The 16,665-nt window shown below is 41.2% G+C and overlaps 1 protein-coding gene across 4 annotated transcripts in view; it reads left to right on the top strand.

The window, feature by feature from the left end:
* Positions 1 to 16,665, top strand: part of LOC126921311 (chondroadherin-like protein) — a 168,336-nt gene that overhangs the window by 139,253 nt on the left and 12,418 nt on the right. Inside the window, exon 1 of one of the 4 annotated variants that reach the window (XM_050732799.1) lies at positions 12,348 to 13,518. The exons of the other annotated variants lie outside the window; for them this stretch is intronic. The gene's annotated coding sequence lies outside the window, so the exon portion shown is untranslated. Of the gene's footprint in view, positions 1 to 12,347; positions 13,519 to 16,665 lie in introns of those variants that run through there. 4 annotated transcript variants of the gene reach the window in all.

Genomic DNA, 16,665 nt, shown 5'->3' with positions numbered 1-16,665 from the left:
CCGATAGTTAACACGAAACTATTTCTATCAAAACCAGTGAAAATGACTTTCGACTGGTCTTTAAAAATCTGGGATCCCTAAACGAGGGTAGACACGTTTATAAAATTGTAGAACCAGTCATTTTCACTGCTGTGGTATTTCGAGCGTTAGCATCTAGCGATTTAGCGATCGATCCGGAATTTTCCTGATAACTGATATCGTCACATCGAATGACACGCGGTAAAAATTTGAGAAACGCGTGGCAAGTTGTAGAAAACGAGGAAACTGGTTAATTGGGGATCGATAAACAGATTGCAGCACCCTTTTACACTTTGACAAGTAACAGGCATTTTCACTGGTATTGGTATAAGTAGTCTCGATACAAAATTATTTTCAGTTTGAATACATAAGAAATAAAATAAAACTCATTATATTATTCTTTTAGTTATCGTTGCGAAAGTCATTACATCACTGCGGAAAAAGATATAACACGAAGTAGGAATTTGAAAATAAAATTGCAAAACCAGTCAATTTGAGTAGTGTGGTAGCTCTAGTCTTGAAGCAGCGAGGTTTCGGTAGTTTTACGGCTATAAATCTCTTCAACATCGAGCATACGCGATCTACAAACGTCGTTTTTCTTTAACGCGTTTCGCGATCGACGATACGACGAAATTTAATGGTAGAGAACCTGATGCTTGGCTGGAAAATAAACTGTACATGTACATGTACGCGTATTAACGTAATACTATTTATTCGAACTATTTCTCCGGTAATAGCTTGTACCCGAAGTATTTCTGCTATTCGTACTATTAATAATATTTATCTTGATGGAGATCAGCATTCGTAATACCTCGAACTACCATAAAGTCGGACTTTCTTTGTTCTCGGCGAATCCACAGCGAACGAGCATAAAATTGGAAAAAGAATGGACGAATCTACGAATAATTCGGCTTGATCGCGTGTTCCTTCGAACGAAACTCGCATGAATAAAAGATCGATGCAAATGTCTCGATGCTGGCATACGTTCGAGTCGTTGGAGACGCGCTACGATTCATCGATTAACATTATCGTCACGTTCTCGATCGATCGATGCCTCTCGGTGAGCAATTAAAAGCGAAGATGTCGGAGCCTCTTCGAGACTGTTCCCCTGAAATTAAATTTCGCCTCCTGCTAGCTACGTCTCGAACGGTTGAAAAGCCACGGATTAAACGCGAAAGAACCTCTGCGACGTGACAGACTCGAGGAAATTTATTTCCACGTCAGATTCCTTCCCTTTCCGCTAAAGAGAGACACATGACAGAGTAATTAATTAATATTCGCCGGATAATATCGTTACCGCATGATCATATTTCGCCGATCGAAGGTATTAGGTCGTCCGGAAAGTTTCTTTCGTTTTATAAGGAAATAACGGACGCACAACATTTTCCGTTTTATATTATTTTATCGAATTATGATCCATCTTGTTCTATCGAAATAAAGATCACAACGTTCGACATTTGATTATCTGTCATGTTTGTATACCACGTACCTAAATATGAAACCGGAATTTTTGTATAGAAAATACACGTTTATTGTATGAAAATGATTAAAAATATTTTATTCGAGGTATTGCCCATCGCTAGCTATACATTTTTCCCACCTGTCTGGCAATTGGTGGATGCCACGCCAAAGAAACCGTCGCTCTTTTGAGGCAAACCAGTCATCGAGCCATTTTCGTACATTTTCGTAAGAAGCGAAGTGCTGGTCAGAAAGTGCGTGTCCCATCGATGCAAATAAATAGTAATCGGACGGAGCCAAGTCTGGTGAGTAAGCCGCGTGCGAAAGTATTTCCCAACTGAACGCTTCGATCGTTTCCTTGACCGGTTTTGCTGTATGTGATGGTGCATTATCACGAAGCAAAATTACTTTGTGTTGCCTTTTTTGATATTCTGGTCGTTTTTCGCGCAAAGCTTGATTCAAATCGATCATTTGTTGTCGGTAGCGCTCGGTATTAACGGTTTCGCCAGGTTTCAACAGCTCATAATAGATCACCTTCCACGTTCCACGTTCTTCGTTCCTCACGTCAAAATTGCCACTTCTGAATTTTTTAAACCACTCAAAGCACTGTGATTTACCAAGAGCATGCTCACCGTAAGCTTCGACGAGCATTCGATGCGATTCTGCGGCAGTTTTCTTCAAATGGTAACAGAAAATCAATGCTGTCCGCAAATCGTAGTTTCCAGCCACAAAATTCGACACGTTCAACGCTATTACAAACTATGCTGTTGTATGAAACTTGTATTGTTCCGAGTCGAAAATGTTTGTCAGATGTCAGCAAAGACTTTTGGCATCAGTGACGCAGTTTAGTGATAACTTCATTATCAGCTAGGGCCATCTATAGGCAAATTCCGGTTTCATACTTACAAACCTGATAAAGATACGTCGTTGTAAAAGACGTGTCCGTAAAAGAAAGACACTTTTCGGACAACCTAATGCTGTCGGACAGTAGAAAAATGGTCCGTTTGTTTGTTCGTTATTTAGAGGAGAGTTGTATGTGGAAATATTTCATTGTGTTTACCACGAAGCATAGCTGCTACTTTTAAAGCGATTAAAACATTATAAAAGTGCAGAGTCAAAGTTCTAATTAGAATCACGGGGAGTTTGACGAACGTAGAAACGAAACGAATCGATTGGAACTTGCTACAAATTAAAACGCGAGCTCACAGGCGCGCTAAAAATTTGATGAAATTCCTTTCTGACGTTTCTCCCTCTCTCTCTCTCTTTCTTTCTCACTCGTTTCTACCACGACGTCGGATCGTTGCTAGATGCTAATAGAAAGATGCTAATTCGCGTGTTAGATATCTCGTGCGATATTTTATGAAAAATGTTAACTACTGTCGAATGAAACAGTAAAAATAGCAATGGATGGCATAAAGAAAATGTTACGACTGTGTTTTTACGTTTGAATAATACGACACCATTATCGGTGCGTTAGATGCATCTAACTATACTGCTGGCTCGGAAAGTTCGTTCCAAGTTTCAAGGAATTTGGTAAAAAAATCGTATTAGAAAGTTTTTCGCCGAGAAACCTGAGAGGTTCTGCAACGATGGAATATTCAAGTGGCGCGAATGATGGAGAAAGATCGTGGAACAAAATGGCACCTATGTAACTCAGTAAAAGGTATATCGAATGGAAATGTAAATCGGAACGAACTTTTCCACCGACCTTTTGAATCTTCCCAATCGCTCGAAAAATACGCGACAATTCAAACTGTGTGCTTCCCAGGGTATACTCGTCGTTTCGTTTTATATTCACCTCGTTGCTCGCGGCGAAACTCGTTGATTCAATTAAACAGCGATTTCGTGTAATATTTAGCTTGGTAATACTTGAGCCTGATTAGAGGCTGCAAGTTTTCCGTATTAAGTGGTCGTTCCACGAGCTCAGCGGCAAACAACCAACATCCAAACTTTCGTAATTTACATGGAACTTAAGCGACCGATTGGTAACGAGATAATAAACGAGCCGCAAACCACAACGAGATAACGAGGCAGTGTAACGTGCCAACGTCGACCAAGCGAATCGCGATTCGTAAAACATCATTGACGGCAAATCTGCATCAAGCCGGTATGGAAATGTACAACGAATCGATGGATTCGCTGGATCCGCGAGCTATTTAGAAACGAACCAATGAAAGTTTAACCGGAGGATAAAATTGACGAGGCTGTGGGAACATTTGCCTGAGCTTTAGGTGCTGTTTCGCGGCTTGGTGAATCGAACGATCGACGAAACTCGAACTGGCGGCGGTTTGCCGCTTCGTTCGCGAAGATCTCAAAGAAGAATCTTTGAATTCGAGAGAATAATTTTTCAGAAGCAACTCGAAAGATTTACGCCGAGCAGAGAAATCGCGTTCAAGTCTGTTGCCTCTTCCAAGAAAGTTCCTCGTGAAAAATTGATAAACTGTCTTTAAGAAACTGCTAAAACGCGAAGAGCACGAGCGAAATTGATCCGAAGAAGGGGACGAAAGCCTCGCTCTCTCGTTGACGAAACGATATCCTTCAGCTTGTCGAATTGAAGATATGAGACTCCTGGAATATAAAATACAGTTTTAATCGAAAAACGTTACACGTTCACGCTCGAACCAAGTAAAACGAGTTTCTAAGCAAAAATCTGGAAACTTCGCACTCGAAATTCCTCTTCTAACGAACCGACGTTCTTGTTTCTTCGTCTGCTCCTTCTATCCGATTTTCTCTGGCTTCGCTTGTTCTTCTTTTCATTCCGACGCAACTTGGAACCTTCGACGCGGATCGATGCGACTGAAGTATTCATGGCTCCGCGAAAAGATTTTTCCGTTGCTAGCATTCGCCGATTTCGCTAAATATTGCATCCAACGATGCAGGAACTTCGTTACGTTTCCAGGTTTTGCCGGGCGCTGACTATTTTTAAGGCGAACCTTGCTCCGATCGTTGGCTCTTGCCCGTGGCACAATCTAATTAGGAAACCGAAATTCTTGATGCAACGAGCTAGTAAAAAGCACACAGACCGACGAAAATATTCGAACGTTCGTAGACGCCTTTTAGAGACGCGCTACAGAGAAATGTTCGTTACGCGATACACTTTGAAAATTAACGCTGTTACGGAGCTTGACTATCGCGATCATATCGATCAGGTTTGAACGAAATCTGGAAATACGCATGGAAATTACAAGTGGACTTTTGACGCGTTTACGAGAAGTTTCAGAACGTACAATGTGAGAAAAGTAGACGCACGTCGGAAGCGTAGTGCCTGTCGTAGCTTTAGGTTGTCCGGAAAGTGTCTTTCTTTTACAGACACGTCTTTTACAACGATGCATCTTTATACAAACACGAAACCTAATCTGTGAAACGTTGTGATTTTTATTTTGATAAAACAAAATGGATCATACGTAATCCGATAAAATAACATAAAACGGAAAATGTTGTGCATCCATTATTTCCTTATAAAACGAAAGAAACTTTTCGGACGACCTGATATTCCGTAGATAAAAACAATGCTATGGTGAAATCCCATTTTTTAAATTACGCCTCTCGCGAATTTCCATAGCTACCGGCAGTCTAATTGTAAGATATTCGGTAGTTCTCGTTAAACGACAATCGTCTTAGATGAAAAGTGCCAAAACGGTTAAAACGATAGACAGCTTCATCACTATGTCCATGAAATATTAGCGTGCCATTAATGAGTCAGCAATATTAATCTTGCTATCGATATACGCCATATTACTAATTAATAGCTAATAGGATTGCTAAAGTATTCAGTGTTCGGTGTTAGGTTCGAGAAATATTAAACATTCGTAATTATTCATTTTACTCGAAGTTACTTGCCGAGTAGGGAGAGAGTTTCGAGGCGAACATTTTCGATTTGAAAATTTACAGACTGAAAAGCATGGTGGTCAGGTAAAAGTCGATTTGCTTTTCGTTTCTATGCGCCTGAATAATTAGAATTCTGAATGGAAAGTTGGCAGAAATGTACTTTTTCAAAGGTGATAAACGCGTTCAAAGAATTTTCAAAATAATCGTCAAAAGAAGTAGCCGAAAAATATTTATATTTCATGTTTGTACGTACGTGCAACTCTCTCTTAAAATTTAACTTTATCCGCGGTTTCCGCAAGTTGAAGATGTTGCATCGTATCGACATTGTGTTTATGGTGTTTGAGGAATCTGTTGATAAGTGGAAGGTTGATCGGGAAGGGTTAGATTGGACGTATTCGTAATACCGCGAGTATCGTAATTGCAATGGTAATACTCTATGAAATTAGTTGGTCGGGCCGTTTGTCCCTGCGATATTAACAACTAGCATGATCAAGGTAATTATACCGACCGCGTAATTACAAAATAAACGGATATCGTTGAACCCTCGTAAATATGAACAATTTCGATGATCGAGCGGTCTAACTTTCCGGTTTAACAGACCCGCACTATCTACATTTTCATCGGGAAATTTCCGATCGAATTACAACTATAACACACTTATCCTAATAGAATATTTTCCAGTTTCAAGAGCTATCGTAGTTTTCTGCAGCTCGGAGAAACGCTGGATGTGCCTTCTCTTGTCCGTTTTCGCTTTAACGTGGTCTTTCTCGAATCAAAACGGATGCAACGAATAAACATGTTGGAATTTTTAATAACTCGATCAACGTTTCTTCGGACAAGGATTAAAAAAAAAAAAAAAAAACAGCAGCTAAGAATATTATACAGACCACGTAACGGAGAACGTATACCTACGTTTATGTATAAAAAAGAACCGCGAGAAGTCTTCATTTGTAGAAGCGTGGCCACTTACGATAATTAAACTGCGGATAATTATGCAAATTCATGTTTTTGTATAAATGTAACAAGGAAAATGGAACCTAGGTAGACAATTTTGTCGTTTTACTTGGCGAAATATTACACTGGTTTCTACAGTTTCGACGCTTTCTATGGTTTCCCCGCGTTACCTAAATTCTCTGCATTTCTCGCGCCTTCGAGTATCACGTAAACATATATATATATATATGAAACCGCAATCTGAAAATAATTTAAAATAATTAAAAAAGAAAAGGATGGCTTCCAATAAAAATTGAAAATTAAATTTATTCGAGAGTGTGACTTTGAATTTTCGCTCGGTACGTGTGCACTTTATCACGGCTCGTTATAACGGATCTCACTCGTAGATCGTGCACGCGTACCCAGCGAAAATTCAAAGTCGATTTTCTCGAAAACAAAGCCTCAAACGAAAAATTTCTATTCTATATTTTCGACTTCTTTTTTCGCGTAGAATCACCCCCTTTCCGCTTGTGCCACCAGTTACCAGCCACCCTGTATATACACACACGCATGTACACATCATAGTTAAAGGCTGGGACCATTTGTTGTTTGAGACTAACTTTTCCAGGTCCGGTGGAATAACCAATTTCAATATTTAATTTAAAATTGTACATTCGTCGTTATTTCTCTCGTTCGTCTAACTGCATGTAAATTCTTATATCATCCGATCGATGAATTTCTCAATTTTTGTTTAATATAAGAATCAACATAATGTTAAACGAACGAAAGAAATAACGATGAATTTTGAAATTGAATTTTGAAACCAGCCATTCGCGACCGGCTCTGATAATGTTAGCGTTAAATGCTTGTGTTAATCGACTGTTCCTCGTGAACGAAATTATTCACCGCGTCTCTGAGAAATGGTTCCCCGAGACGTTTCGATTTACCATTGACTGAGCGTTCGCTCCACTTGTTAAATTACCGGAATTTACGCGGAGTTAAGATCGCAGTCGAGCGAGATTGAAATCGCGAAGTACTCGTTAAATCTTGTGTAAAATAATGGCCGCTATAGGAAACCCTTGTCGCAATCCGTTTGCGAGCAAGATTCTTTCGTATTATCATAGAAGGATAGTAGCTGCTTGACAAATATTGTTAGAAGATACAAGAAGACCCGACAGTTTGATTATTCGAATACTCGGGCGTTCAAAAATTCGCAAACTTGAAAATCGGAAAATTCGAAAACGTACAAATTTAGCTTTGTGACGACAGACAAGAGCTTCGCAACGTTTGACAAACATATTCCGATGCAAATTTTGGGATAATCCAAGAAGATGTCAACTATTCTGGTGGTCGAAAAGGGCTCGTTGCCTAATTGTACGACAGGAGCATCCTTAGAGGTTTTAACGACTGACAGAACCGAGCCAGACTAAATTTACGTTAGCGTAATTTGCCATAAGGATGGAGTCGGTGCGTTGCCTGGTTGGAGATAGTTTGCAATTGGGTCACCAAGTTTAACATACTCTAACAAACGCATATTCTCCGCGGTGGAACTTGCATGGAAGTTTATGCGGCATAAAGATTATTATAGTTCCAAGGCGGACGAGGAGTTCGACAAAGACGCTTCGTTAAAATCTCCAAGAAAATTTCAATACGACTGAATTATATCGCATCTGGATGTTGCCGTGAATTATTTTCGTCGAATACGTCGAATAATTACGTAAACGCGTCAATGGTAACATTTCATCGACAAGTCGAACATAAAATCGTTCCTTGCTCGTTATTAAGCAGATCCTATCGTTTTATCGGTCGTTTCGAAACAGAAGTTCAACGACTTTCTGTTGCAATACAACGATATTACACACATACAGACACCTGCACAGGCATTTTGAACACGACACTTACACAGGTCATACTCACTACAGTATAGAGAGTGGGGTTCAAAATCTTTAAGGGACCATGGGTCACTACCATTTGGTTCTGTGAGTCTGTTTAATAAATATCACCTAATATTATTTCAACATAAACATTGTGTCTCCCACAGATTATTTATCTTAATTTTAAGATTAAATTCTAACACTTTCGTAGACGAATGTAGTTCATGTCCATTCGACGATATCCGCATTAGCCACCTTTCGAGTTTCTCCCTCTGCTGTTCCTCTTCCTCCAAATAGAATATTCCTCAACGATTCCCTCTTCCATGAGCTTTCCATTTCCGAAACGTCTCAATCCACCGTAGAAGTGTCACGGCCCTCCTCCTCGTCGAACCTGCTCCGGTACGCGACAGTTTCTTTAATTTCGTCGATCAGATTCAGCGAGAGATCACGATCAGCAATCGAGACACCGTCGCACGAATTGTCCAGCCGAATGGGTTTTTGAAACGCCGTTTTTGAAAAGGAAAAAAAAAGTTAGTTCTATTGACTTGGCAACTAAGTGATTGCGCACGTTGTCATTACCATCTAATGACAAAATCCGCAATCACATAGTTGCCAGCCCAATAGTAGTACGCAGCAAGCAGACGTTGAACATCGAGGAAAGACGTGGAATCGTTGGCGTCGCTGGTTTCAAAGCCGAGCCCGTCGTTCCCGAGATCCAGAACGAATCACCGTCCTTTATCTTCTTCTCGTTTCTTTCTTGATTCCCTGTGAACCGGTAGCGACGACCAAAATGGGATTCACCTCGATCGTGGTCGGTCGATCGGCCGGTAAGTGCGTTCGAATGGAAGTCGAGGGAAGGATAAAAGCACCTTTAGCGTCGAATTGAATTTTCCACTCGACACGACAGTCCGACCTCCCTCTGTAAATTCAATTAGCGCGGTAGAATCTCCGACGACCAGGAGAATTTTTCCGATGGAAGCAAGCCGACGCGCATGATAATGCGCCGCGAAGACGAACGATCGATCACCGCGAGTCGCAATTACGATAAGAAGGGCAGGGTCGCTGGCACAGGCTGGCAGAAGGTAAGGTGTGGTTCTCCATTCTCACCCTGCTCCATGGAAACTCGCCTTTGTGCCGTTAACCGGCTTCGTTCTCCTTCCTCTTTTTCTCTCATTTCCTTCTACTCTGCTTCCTCTTTTTTTTTCTCTCCTCGTCCCTTTTCTTGCGTTCGTTACCGTGCGCCGCGGGTAGTTTCAAAGCGGTTATTTTATGTAAAGCAGGGGGGAAAAAGAAAGAATGACGCGACAGAAGCCGGCGGGTCGAGAGAGTTTTCGTGACGAAAATTAGCTGGACGCGGTAAATTTGCGGACTCCGATAAACTGACGAATAAAATTCAACGGCCCTTTCCTCCATCGCCGCGCTCTCCTTCAACTTTTCTTCCGCGCGTTTGTTCCCGTTATCGTTGCCGCTTTTAATATCAATTAAGCCGAGATTTCGCCTTTAAGATTTCTACGAGGAATGCACTCGCCCCTTAGAAACTGTCGAACGGTTTATTTGGAAACGAAGAAGAGACAAGTCGCTTCTATCGTTACGACGAGTGCATTTTACGGTAATTGTATTTGCGGGAATATTCGAGGTCCATTGAGATGAGAATTCGAACCGCGAGCGTGTGATATTTCGCTTCTTTTTTAATATTCCGATTATTCTAGTAATTTTATAGTATCGTCGGTATTATCATTATCGAATTAACAGCCGCCCGTTGTGCATAATTTATTACCTATTAGAATTTCATATTTCTCCTTCTTCATTAGCAGTACAATGCAATATTTCGCTGTTTGGTATTTTATTCGGCCATTATGGCCGAATACAATTTAACGTAATTCGTTAATAATATAATTCATGACCAATTCCATTTCCTAATCCGTGGCAACGTATAGTAAAGTTCAATAATATATCTCGTTGTTAAAACTGTATGCCACGGCTGAATATCGCAACGTGCTGTTACGCCTCAATATTGCAACTTGTAGCACACTGGAAAGCTTTCAACGTTGATCCAAATTTTAAACGCATCTGCCTTTAGTTTTCTTTATCGTCCAATACTCGTGTATAATACCTATATTCCCGCCTTTTATTCCACCCTGTTTCGCAGCCTTTTATTCCTCCTATATTCTCCCCTTTTTACATTCGTTTTCCTACGCTTTTTTCTCCTAACGAAAACACCACGAATAATGGAAACGCTTTGGAAATAAAAGAATTCGGCCGTTGACGTTGGCGCAGGCAAGCACATTGCGAGCAGATATTGCGTGCGACACTGCGAAATGTCAGATTACCCTCTACAACCTTTAATCTCACGTCAGGATTTAAATTATTCCCGTACGTATTTGTTTAATACGAATATATGGCGCTGAAACGACAATCGCGTGCGCCGTTCTAACTAACGAAAAGATAGCCTCATAGAATGTTTTTAACGCACGTAAGACGTTCGAACGAATGTTCCTAACTAACGGGAAGATAACCGTAAATAATGTTTAATACTCGTGAAATATTCGCACGTTTACAGAAAAGCAATTTAAACAGATAGCTCGAAAATTCGCGTCGTCCTAACGTTATCTTATACATATTTTCGTGACCGCTATTTCTTATTGAATTCTTCACCGTCTTGATTCCATTCCTCGCGGGAATATATTTTATACGATCTTGCAAAACTTTCTTCGAGATAGCGGTCGGACACTTATCCTCAAAGGCAAAGTAACTGATCGATAGTCCGCGTTTCAAATTTTCCTTCTGCTTTTTCGTAAATGTGGAAGTTTTACATTTGCATTCGATGGCGTCTCGCGTAACGTGGTCAACCGACCACCGGCTGATCTTTCATGCAAAAATTAGTTGAAAACGTCGATTAAAATTCTTTCCACCGAGACCTCGTTTTTTTTTTTCGAGAAAATCTAGTTTCGAAGAATTGTAATAATAATCGGCGAAAGATTATTGCACACCCGAGGATGAGTCAAAAATGTGGAATGAAACTTTTCCGTTTAAAGCTTTACACGACCAAGAGAATAGAATTTGAAGAATTTAGTGCAAAGTTATTTTTCACGGAAACGGATCTCGCGAAAAACTTGTACCGCGCATTTTCCACTTATTTCCATATACGACATATACGATAACCTTTGGTCCATAGTTTGCTCCTCTCCGGTCCAGAATTTGACACGTTCAAGCATACGCGATAAATTTTCCAACTCGATTTTCTCGAAAACGAAGTTTCGGTCGAGCAGATCTTATTCTACACTTTCGTATTGCCGTGAATACGATCAGCCTCTAGTCGGCTGATCGCGTTACGCAAGACACCCTGTACATGTACTGGCGATTCACAGAGTACGTAATAGGTCAGGGAAATACGTGTACATTGAATCGCACTTGTTTAATAGTAAACATTTATGAAGAAACGTATCACGTTATCACGGAGTGACGTAAACGTATTAGTTCGTCGCAAAGATTTATTTATAAGGGAAAAAATGAATGCACGACATTTACCGTTCTATATCATTTCATTGAATTCTTTACGATCCATTTTGCTCCCACAGAACGATAAATCAGTAAAATAATATAAAAGAAAGAACGTTGTGTGTGTACTATTTCCTTACAAAACGAAATTTATCAAAGGAAACCTTATTAAAAGGAGGCTTATAAAATGAAACTTTTGGAACAGCCTAATATTTTCGCGTCACGTAACGCTATTAAATCAAAACGTTTCCGGGCGTCTCGGTGTTCCATAAATACACAGACGTGCACAACCTGTCCATCAACTTGTCACGTCAATGCCACACAGAATTAACAAGACAAAGAAGATCGATCTGATCGTCGTAGGATTTTTCATCCGATTTCGACAAACGAACGGATATACATTTACGACATCTTCGACGCACGTACATACATAGACAGCCACGTTTACACGCAAACATACACACACATACACGCATTTACAGAAAGCTTACAAATCGACGCATTGAACGAAGATTATCAGCGCGAACGGTGCACCGATGCCGAAACGTTCATCGAGCGACGGTGTAGCGTGGAAAACCGAGTGGACCATCGGTAAGCCGTTTGGCTTCCACGCCCAGGAGTATCGCGAGATCTCCGATGACGTGGTTGTCCACCTCGTTGCCATTGCCGTCGTTGCGTATCCCATGATCCCCTGAGACGGAAACCGCCCATTAGCCGGCCAATGATGATGCCAACGGACACCCAGGTCAGCTCTCCGTCGTGGTACCGCGCAGAGGCCGGCACTGACGGCAGCTTTCGTTCGTCCACTCGTTTCGTTTCGTCCACGAGACGGCAACCGTCCAACGAACGGCAAAGTTTCATCAATCATTCGCCTGTTAGCCAAAAAAAGGAGGACTCTCTTCGTGGAAAGTAAAATCGTCGGGAATGCAAAAAGAAGGGACGATTTAAAAAGGGAACAGGATAATTGCACAATTGGATCGAAGGGAACATAGTCGTTGCTCGTCGCTAGCTGCATCTCGAGGACCGGAAAGATTCGCGAGAGCTGGCTGAAAATTGGAAGATCTCGCGGGGTCTCTTCCAGTGGATAATTGGATCGTCGGCGACTGTGAGTTTAATCGGTTCGCTCGCTACGAATCTCGCTACGATCCTTTTTGGTCGTTTGGACGTCGTCCGGGCGGCTTTGACCGGCTTTCGCAAATTGGCGAAGCGATCGGCGCGGCCGATTAAGGAGGACGTGCGGAGAATACCGGATGCGAATGGAAGGATAGAAACTGGACGGAATTGCGAGGACTAGTGACGCATCGATCGACGTTCGTTTGTTTGATAATCGGTGGTTCGGTTAAATTAACTCTGGCCACGTAGCGCGAACATCGTGTTCGTTCCTTCGCGGCAAATGCGAAGAGAACTTGCGAGCGAATCCTCGGGCATATTAATTCCATATTAATTCTACGTCGATGGTTTATCTTTGTCAACGATAAAGTGAGTTCACGGACGAAGCGAGGGTTAATATTGGAGAAAAAGTAACGGAAAAGAAGTAATGGAAAAACGAAATCCAAGTGAGAGATAATAATCGAGTGAAGCTTGTCTTATGGGATAATAATAATAATAACGATGATGATTAATCACCGTGACCTATAACCATCGAATGTTTTATTTTGGATGTGGCGGTTACATCATTCGCACAGTTGCATCGTGGATAGAGAAAAGTGTGTCGTTATGCTTCCCCCTGCGCTCAATGTAAACCCCTATTTCGATTAATCGAGTGAGCGGCTAAGTTTCTTGATACGCAGTGACATAAATAAGCGATGACCAGTGATCACGCGAACGCTCGTCATTCTTTCGCTTCGCAGTTCCGTAGCAAGTATCTCGCGAGTGACAGAGGAAACCGCCACGTGATCTACATGGATCGGTACGTGTGGTTTTTCATATTTTTCGAAAAAAAAAAAAAAAATTGGATCTCTACCCAATTTCATAGTTTGGAATTACGTGGGATCTCATATCCGTCTGTTTCTATAATCAGCTGGATATGACGATGCGAAACGTGTTTTCGGTAACGACGTTTTTACTAGAAAAATTTCCTACTAAAAAAACTTTCTCGCTGAAGGAAAAAGTTAAAAAAAGCTGCTTCCGTTACAAGAATTTCCTGTTCTACCGAAAGCCATACTTTCATTGAAAACGACGCTTTTTTGCTAAAATAACCGCTTTTTTAATTAAAACGGTAAAAAAAGTTCCCATTTAATTAAAAATATATTTCCCTTTCGCTAAGCGATCCTCTTTTCTGCTGACGAATTATTTCGAGGATTTTCAAAAGGTTCCCACGTGCGAAACGGCTCGGAAACGTAAATAGAAATGCTGCGTTCGAATAAACGCGATGCAAGAACAGATAATTTAGCCTTCGAAAGAGCGTGTTCTCCGAGTATCATTAACCGGTTAGCTGTCGCAACCTCTTTGAAAAGTGTGTACCTAAAACGTGTCGCGAAATGTAAAGGACGACGAGTATACTCGTCGAACGTAGAGTACGTGTTGCCATACAGAATTAGCTTGTAACGAAATGACTGTGTTATTTTTTAATTTTATTGCCGACGGGCCTCGTCGTAGCAGAAAATATTACCATTCCTTCGTGACGAGTATACTCGTGAAAAACAGCTAACTAGTTAATTCGCCGGTAACTCGTTTTACCTTCATCTTCGTTTTTCTTCTTCGTTCGTAACCGAGGATCGGAACTTTGGCCCGATTTACTCTTGGCGGTGTCGCCCTAAGCCTGGTCTGTCCAAGTTATACATAGAAAAAATACCATGGGACAGTAAAAACAGCAGGGGCTGAAAGCGATAGCACGCTAGGGTGGCGGGAACCGAGCTCGTCCGGGGACAAATATTTTTCGAAACTTTTCCTTCCAGCTACGTCCAACCAAGTTACGTATGAATCAAATTATAAAGAATAAATATACCTCGTAAAAAGCGACGAGGAACGTATCTGACGGTAAACGTTTTTTTACCATTTTTCTTTCTTTTCTTTTTTTTTTTTTTTTTTTTTTCTTTTGCATTCGATGTATCGTTTCACACGCGAGCGAAACGTGTCTCGAATATCCTTCGTTATGGCAAAAATCTGGAAACCGCGTCACTCGCGCGGCTGAAACAGAGAACATTTAAGCGGAAAGTTGGAACTAGGATTTCGACGATGGCTGTCGTGTGAAAGGACGTTGCAATTATTCAGGATCGTCAAGCGAAACAAGCGAAGCGAGATAATACGCGAAAGAACCGAGGAAGAAACGATCGGAATAGCAAAGAAGAAATAATCCGAGCAATGGCCCGGTCCAATCCAAATAGATCCAATCCACTTTCTAACTTTCTAACGAACGAGGTAAAACACTTGCGCTACAAATATTCGCAACGTTGCTTACGCAGCCGCGTTATTTTCACAGCGGATAGTCGTTCCTGCGGCATTTTCCGCGCTTCTATCTGCCGTTCTACGTCGTTCAATGATCGACGACGACTGCAACAACGATGTTTATCGAAATAACGTGACGGCGATGATAAATTATTATTTTCCGCGATCGGATAAAACGCGCGAGAAGAACGGATCGCGTAAATTTTTCGAAACAATGCCGTCACGGGATCGTTTCATCCTATTCGCGGTCTTAACGGATCGTTAATCCGAACTTGCAGAGCTGTGCGAATTTCAGCTACGCGACTTTTTATCTTTAATTAAACTACGGGACAGAGGGAGATGAATTCGAGATTTTGGAACGCGAGCAACGGCGAGATTATCGCGGAACGTTCGTAAGTGGAAACTATAAATTTCGACTCGCTGATGGCTACGGATAATCCCGAAGCCGCCGGGCTCATATATCTTAACTTCTATTTGGTTATTAAGGCGAGTCATAACAATTCCAATCATTTACAACTTCCGTTTAAAGCCGCTCGAATTTATTACGAATTCTCTACGTTTATTAAACGAAAATTATTTCTTCGTTTAAGAAGATAGGAGCATCTCGTTTCCATGTTGTCAGACTCTCGTTCCGAGATTATTTCCAAACTTTCTGTTTTCTCTTTCTTTTCTTTTTTTTTTGGCATCCGATGTATCGCTTCACACGCGAGCAAAACGTGTCTCGAATATCTTCGCTGTGGCAAAAATCTGGGGACCGCGTCGCTCGTGCGGCTGAAACAGAGAGAACAGAACTCTAATTATCCTGATCGTCGAAGAATCTTTGCCTCGAAGGGCTTGCTTTTCACGTACGATGGCGTGTTCTTCGAGAAAGAATCGACGAAGAAACAAAATTGAAGATTATCTCTTCCTTCATGCCGAATACTCTTGTCGCAAGCGATTATTTTTATTTATTGGTAGAACCGATCGCCAATTATCTATCGATCTGCCACGGATACGCGAGAAGCGGAAAAGTCGAGGTTCCAACGAAGAATTTGAATAGAAGTTTACGATTTTGCAAAATAGCGCGATAGAAACGATCCGCAGTTCGTGATAATTGGCGGTTGAAGTAACGCGATGCTGTTTTCCAGTTTCGTAACGTCGCTTCTCACGGTTCCTTCGATAACTGCATCGTTTCCGGACAGATAACGTCATCGTTCAGTGATAATTCATCCGACGAGATAATAAGAAGCGTTGCGTTCGACGCAGAATGTAAGAACCAAGCAGTTACTTCTTATTTCTTGTTATAAAATCTTAATTAATTAACAAATTGTTGTAGCTTCAGCTATAACGAGATTGTAAGTTGTTAGATTTATATACAATTGTTAAATAACAGTAAATTAAAAATTGTTAAATAGAGCCTCTTGCAATTAGAATTGTCGATACGAAAATTCCTAGCTACCGAAAATTAGCAAATCGACTTTAATCCTCCACCGAACAGAGACGCGAACCATCCGAGCTTCAGTAGCCAGTCCACGTTCTATACGTGTCAATAAAATCTCGTAACGTGGAATAAAACTACAAGTACGACCGTCTGCGATTGGAAATCTCGCGTATCGATCGCCTTCGCCGTTAAATCTTGCTATTTTAACGTAACAGGAGACTCAGCATTACCGATAGGTGGAATCGATTC

Source organism: Bombus affinis, chromosome 10 (genome assembly GCF_024516045.1).
Source record: "Bombus affinis isolate iyBomAffi1 chromosome 10, iyBomAffi1.2, whole genome shotgun sequence".
In the NCBI taxonomy this organism is placed as follows: domain Eukaryota; kingdom Metazoa; phylum Arthropoda; class Insecta; order Hymenoptera; family Apidae; genus Bombus; species Bombus affinis.
This window is presented reverse-complemented; position numbering and strand designations above follow the sequence as displayed.